We start from the raw sequence: 7,399 nt of genomic DNA, 5'->3' as shown, positions 1-7,399 counted from the left end.
TTTGGGTGTTTTTGTTTTTTGTGGGGCAATGGGGGTTAAGTGACTTGCCCAGGGTCACACAGCTAGTGTCAAGTGTCTGAGGCCGGATTTGAACTCAGGTCCTCCTGAATCCAGGGCCAGTGCTCTATCCACTGTGCCACCTAGCCACCCCTGAGGTACAGGTTTATGGCATGTTCCTTAATCAGACAGCACATACAAGTATGGCTGGGAGAAGAAGAGTAACTTCAACTCCCGGGGAGGTTGAATCAGAAAGCCATAGAGGTATGGCTGGGAGAAGTATAATAACTTCAACTCCCCAAACAAAGGAGAAGATCACAATTTTATAGAGGTGAGAAGGGGGGGGGGAGGGGAGACCTAAGACTGAAAAGTGACAGCAGTTTGAAAATGATGATGTTAGTTATTTGGATATATGAATAATAAAAATTCCACATTTCTAACTTGAGATTATTGTCACTACCTGGTCCTAATCACATAGCAAACACGACTGGCTCCCAACAAGTTCATGTTGTAAATTCAAGGAGTCCAGCTTTCTGGGTGGCTGCTTTATTACCTGTTTGACCAACCGGGTTAATTAACTACTTTGCTTCTCCGAGGAAAGAGTAATCTCTGACCCCAACAAGCTGATCAACTGTATTTCTCCATGGTCATAACGTCCTCCTCAGGGCCAGAGCATCCCTAACTGGACCCAGGCCCACCAGGCTGCTACTACAGAAGGAAACCAATGTTTATAAAGGCCCCACTATGTGCCATGCACTCTACTAAGAGCTTTACAACTATTATCTTATTTGATCTCTCAGTGACCCTGGGAGTAGATGCTATTATGATCTCTATTATACAGAGAGAAAACTGAGGCAGGCAGCAGTTAAGTGACTTACCTAGAGTCACACAGCTAGTAAATATTTGAGACCAGATTTGAACTATCCACTGAACTTTCCATAAGTACTACAGGTATTTGAAATGCCTATTTTATAAATGAAGAACCTGAAACTCAAAGAGGTCAAATAACTTGCTCTGAGTTCTATAACTAGTAAATGTTAGAAGCTGGATTTGAACCTAGGTATTGCTAATACTAAGTCTAGTACTTTAGCCATTATTCCATGCTATCATCTGAAGATGGGGAAAGAGAGAGCATCCAAGCATAGAGAGCATCTTGCCCAAAGTCATGGAGCTGTGAAAATATGGTGTATATTCTAGAGACAGGCAGCTAGGTGGCACAGTGGAACTCTTCTTGAGTTCGAATCTGGCTTCTGTGATCCTGGGAAAGTCACTTAACCCTATTTGTCTCAATTTCCTCATCTGTAAAATGGGTTGGAGAAGGAAATGGCCAACCATTCCATCATCTTTGCCAAAGAAAACCCAAAACAGAATTACAGAGAGTCAGACACAACTGAAAAATGACTGAGCAGCAACAACAAATTCAAGAGACAGGGTGTGGCCTTGATTTGGCCCAAGCACATAGCATACAAAGAGAGACTTGAGGGGAGACTTGAAGGAGTTTGAACTTTACTTAGGAAGCAATAAGGAGTCATTGGAAATATTTTTAACAAAGGAGTGACATAATCAGATTTATGGATAAGAAAGATTTTTTTTTCTGGAATCAATATGAAGAATGCCTAAGATGAGAGAGAGTGTGAAGATTGGGAATGTCTATAAAAAAAAAACATCAAAACAGTCCAGGCCCATGCTAAGAAAGGCTTATTCAAGAATGATGGTAGTAGGAATAAAAAGGAGAGCACAGATTTGAGGGATTCTGTGGAGGTAGAATTGGCAGGAGTTAGCAACTGATAGATTATGCGAAGTGAATGTGAGGGATGACATGAAGGACCAGGTAAATGGGAGTGCACAGAACAGAAACAGTAAAGTCAGAAAGGAGAACAAGTGTAGGGGGAGAGATAAAGAGCTTAGTTTTAGACACATGCCAATTGGATGTCCATAGGGTAATGTCTTATATATAGAAGAAAGCTCAGTATTCCCAAGAACACCTTTGTACAATCCAAATATTTCAATTTGTAGTTCTCCCATTAATAGCCTTTGGAGCATTCTTTTATATGGTTATTAATAGTTTGAAATGCCTTTGAGGATTGTTTGTTCATATCATTTGACCACTTCTCTATTGGCCTTTGGTCTTGTGTTACTTATAAATATATCTTGGATATCAAACTCTTATCAGTGATATTTAATACAAAGAATTTTTCCCAGTCATATACTCTTTCTTATTGATTTTTAAGTCCTGAATAACCTTTTTTGTTCTGTCCTCTTCAGTCCAAAAATCATTCTCATAAGCTAAAAAATCAGTAACAAAATAAGAGCTCTGAAGCTATGTGTCTGTAATCCATTACTATCATCCCATCCACATTCACCCTGAGAGGGGCTCTTATCCCTCCTTGGAAGGAAAAGTACCTAGAATTAGGGCACTTAAATTTATCTAACCCTTTCCTTTTACAGATGAAGTGATGAAGCCCACAGATTTTAAGTGACTTGTCCAAGGTCACACAGACAATAAGCAGCAGTGTTAAGACTCAAACCTGGTTCCTTAGACCCCGAGGCCAGTGTTCTTCACCGTACATCATACCCTGTCACATAGAGATTTATGTGATTTTTGCTTACTTTGTCCAATAGCAGTGAATGAGTGTTTATGACCAATAATGGAGATTTATCTCTGTGCCTTTTCTTTCTGCAGGTAGCTGTGCCACATATCTAGGTTTCATTCTTGTTCGATAGTGAGATATAGTCAACATCGTGAGGTGATTTTTCACAAAATAAATACAAATATGTTCAACTCAGTTACCTGAATGGATGGAGAGAAAATGGGATTAGCTGAGTAAAAGGTCATAGGTTCATAAGATTGGGATTTAAAGCTGGACCCTAGCGGCTAAGTCAAAGAGATGTTAAATAGACATTTCTAGGATCTCACAGCTATTAAATGGTGGAAGCAAGATTTGCCTCCTTCTAGTGTACTTTCCACTATACTCTGCTGACCAGATAATCCAGTCCTAGTGGATAGTAGCTGCTACATATGACCATCAATGGGAATTTTTCCTTATGCCTTTTCCTATTGAAGACTGTGATATATAGATGTGATTGATGCCTATTACACAGAAAATCTAGACTCTGGCTGGGCAGGTATGAGAAAAATAATTCATCTCTCCCTCACAGAAAATTGGCTACTGATCAGTATTCAGGAATGAAAGAAAAAATTGAGTACCATTATTCCCTTTGTTCACTAGATGTCACTCTTGGAGTTAAGAATTTTTTTTTTAGCCTCTACTCTGCCATACTCAAATATACTTAAGTCCACAACAAAAGAATGAATGCTGGGAAACTCAAGGCCAAATGAAAGTGATTTAAAAAAAATTCTGTTTGACATAGTCTATAACCTCTTTGATCATGATTACTTTAGATCCATAGATCCCTGAGGTTCCATGTATATATTTAAGGTATATTTTGCTAACTATATTTCTTTTTTTTTTCTTTTTTCTTTCTTTTTTTTTTTTTGTGGGGCAATGAGGGTTAAGTGACTTGCCACGGGTCACACAGCTATTTAAGTGTCAAGTGTCTGAGTCCGGATTTGAACTCAGGTCCTCCTGAATCCAGGGCTGGTGCTTTATCCACTGCCACCTAGCTGCCCCCTTGCTAACTATTTTAATAAAATTGGGGGTTTAATCCTATTTTTAAAATTTTGCACATTTTCGAACATTATTTTGAGAAGGGGTCTGTAGGCTTCACCAGACTGACAAAAGAGCCCATGGCAGAAAAAAAAGGTTATGAACCCCTTCTTTAGACAATCCAAAATGGTCCACATGTGCATATTGTCTCAGATGCTACCTACCACTTACCATTGAGTTGGACTCAGATGTAATAAAATCACACTGACTTAAAAGATGCATATAAAAGATTTGGAAGTGAGAAAGGACGGAAGGGGAAGGAAGCTTTTTCTTTGTTTCAGAATTTGTTAGATTGTAAACTCTTAGAGGGAAGGAACTATGTTATTTTTTGTCCATCTTGATAACCCCACGGTCTACCATGGTATCCTATACTTAGTAAGCAGTTAGTAAGTATTTGATGAATTGAGTTGGACTGATTCTGGTCCCCAGGTTTTATACTAAAAGGGTAAAGTTCTCTAGGACCTGGTGCTGAAGGAAAGTGCATTGAACATTGTTTAATGACTGAACTTATTCATTGGTTTAATGGTTGATTTTGGAATGGTGTCTCCTGCATATGACTCAATAAAATAGGGATGTTGAACCTATCTAGCACAGTGCTGAACACATAATGGCTACTCGATTAAGTTATATGGATTGATTCATTCATTCATCCTACCAACAACTGGCAACCCAATGGGAGAGCAAATGTGCTGAGAGAAACCAGGGCAGAGTGTGTACTTTTGGGCACGTGGACATACATGTAAGTGTACAGGGTTAACCTCAACCCTGGAACATTTCTGGAATTTTTCCTCTTTTCTCCACTCCCATAATCCCTATTGCAGTTCAGGCCTGGACTATTGTACAACCTCATAAGTGATCTTCCAGATTCTTCAAACTCCCCATCAATCTGGATTTCATAAATATGCTAAAATGTTTCCTATGGCATAGGAAAATACCTTAGAGTGTGTTGTTTGTTGGACAGAGATCTTGCCTTAGAGTCAAGAAGACCTGAGAGGAAATCCTTTCTCTGACACAAACTAGCTGTGGGACCTTGAAAAAGGCATTTAACTTCTCAGTGTCCCCAGACAATTACTAAGATTGTAGGTTTGCAGAGTAGGTGCCAATATCCATAGGTTAAGGGAGAACCTCACAAAAAAGAAGGCTTAGGACTCACCTCGCAATTTCTCTGATTAACAAACAAACAAGCAAAACCCTTCAGTAACTCTATTGCCCCTAGAATAAAATACAGACTACTCATTTTCACCTTTAAGGCCCTCCATAATCTGGTCACAAAATATAATTGCCAACTTAGTTGTGGGAATAAAGACTAGACCTATGAGTTCATTCAATATTATTTCCCTTTACTCACTCTATATTCCATCCAAACTGGACTGCTAGTTTTTAACTCACACAGTAATCTTACCTCTGGTATATGTTCACTCCTCCCTTCCCCTTCTGTCAAAGAATCCCTGGTTTCCTTCATATTACAGCTCAGGTGCTAATTCCTATTCTAGGCATTCCTGGTCACCTCAGTTATCAGCACTCTCCATTTTGAAATTACATTATATCAACTTGCTTGTATACATGGTGTACCCTCCAATCCAGCTCAACCCAACCCAATCCTATCCAATAAATCATTTACTAAGCAGTGATTATGTGCAAGGAACTGTGCAAAGCCCAGGAAGAATAGGAATTCTTGAATACAGGTACTAATTCATTTCTGTCTTTATAGCTTCAGGATATAGCACAGTGACTTACACATTGTAGTCATTTAAGAAATATTTTTTGAATTTTGTTGAATCCTCCATACCTGGAATGTACTTTCTCCTCAGCTCTGCCTTTTATAATTTTTGTTTTCTTCAAGGCTCAGATCAATGCCACCTTCTCCTAGAAACCTCTGATTCTACCCCCACCACCCAAAATTGTTGGTGTTTTCTTCCTCTTTTAATTACATCATATTTACTTATATGTGGAAATTTTCTATCAGCCCAGTAGAATCTAAGCAACTTGAGAGCAGGGGACATTTTCTTTTTGTCCCTGTATCCCCAGGTCCTAACAAAGCAGGTGCTTAATAAATATTTATAGAATTTAACTTAATTATCAATAGGCATGACTTTTGTGTGATTGAAGAGTCAGGTCCCTAAACTACTGACACTAATTCTCTACTGCCATCTGAAAAGATTAATCCCATTTTTGGTCTTCAGGAATCTTCTACTAAAATACAAAGAACACTAAACCCTTATTAGCTTAGGGTGAATTAATTTCTCAGAAACAATTCCCTGAGTAGCATAAGATAGAAGAATGATTTTTTTTTTTCAGAGAAGAAAACTATGGTTCAAAATAGTGGTACCTATTAGTACGGCACCCTTCCCATGGGGCACTTAAAGTAGTTTGGTGGCTACAGTCACCAAAAAGTGAAGGTCTTTTTTTTAACTGCCTTTCCTTGTGCTATTGCTTTTCTCTCTGTTATTATGCTCCTCTTCCCCACCCATCCATTCTTTTAAGATCATCCAAACATAAAAGAATCATACTCAAGCCCTCTGTCTCATTAACTCCCTCTAAGACCCCTGGTGATAAAGTTCTGAGGGGGTTACATGTATCATATCCCTATATTAGAATGCAAACAGTTTAATCGTGTTTATTCTGTTATTATTTCTCACTCACATTGAGCTTTTTATGCTTCTCTTGAGTCCCATATTTGAATGTCAAATTTTCTGCTCTGGTCTTTTAATCAGGAGTGTTTGAAAATCCTTCATTTCATAAAAGATCCATTTCCCCCTCTGTAAGATTATACTCAGTTTTCCTGAGTAGATTATTCTTGGTTGTAATCATTGAATTTTTTGCCTTCTGAAATAAAAGCTCTCTGCTTCTTTACAGAGGAAGCTGCTAAATCTTGTGCAATCCTGACTGTGGTTCTACAGTACTTGAATTATTTCCTTTTATCTTCTTACACAATATTTTCCCCTTGACCTGGGAGCTCAATTTGAGTTATAATATCAGTTATAATATTCCTAAGAGTTTCAATTTTGGTGTTTCTTTCAGAAGTTAACTGGTGGAATCTTTTAGTTTCTTTTTTTTTAGATTCTATGGAATCTTGACACTTTTACTTTATGATTTCTTGAAATAAGATGTCTAGGTTTTTTGTTTTGTTTTTTTCTTTGTGGCTTTCAGGTTAGTTCGATGATTCTTAAATTATCTCACCTTTATTTTCTGGTGCAGTAGTTTTTCCTATGAAATATTGCACATTTTCTTCTTTTTTTCAGTCTTTTAACTTTATTGCTTCTTTTTTTTTAATGTATGAGGTATTTTATTTTTTCCATTACATGTAAAGATAGTTCTCAACTTTTGTTTATACATGCTTTACAATTTCAGATTTTTCTCCCTCCCACCCCTCCCTCCCCCCTCCCCTAGACAGCAGGTAATCTGATATAGGTTATATCTATATATCTCTATACATATACATATAGATATATATACACACACACACACACACACACACATATATATACACATAATAACATTAATCCTATTTCTGCATTAATCCTGTTACAAGAGAAAGAATCAGAGCAGTGATGCAAAACCTCAAAATAGAAAGAAAAAAAAAACCCAACAGCACCCAAAACAAAAGAAATAATATGGTTCAATCAGCATCTATACTCCACAGTTCTTTCTTTCTTTTTTTTTCTTGGATTTGGAGATCCTCTTCTATCATGAGTTCCCTGGAACTCTTCTGTACCATTGCATTGGTGAGAAGA

This window comes from Dromiciops gliroides, chromosome 2 (genome assembly GCF_019393635.1).
Source record: "Dromiciops gliroides isolate mDroGli1 chromosome 2, mDroGli1.pri, whole genome shotgun sequence".
Lineage (NCBI taxonomy): Eukaryota > Metazoa > Chordata > Mammalia > Microbiotheria > Microbiotheriidae > Dromiciops > Dromiciops gliroides.
This window is presented reverse-complemented; position numbering follows the sequence as displayed.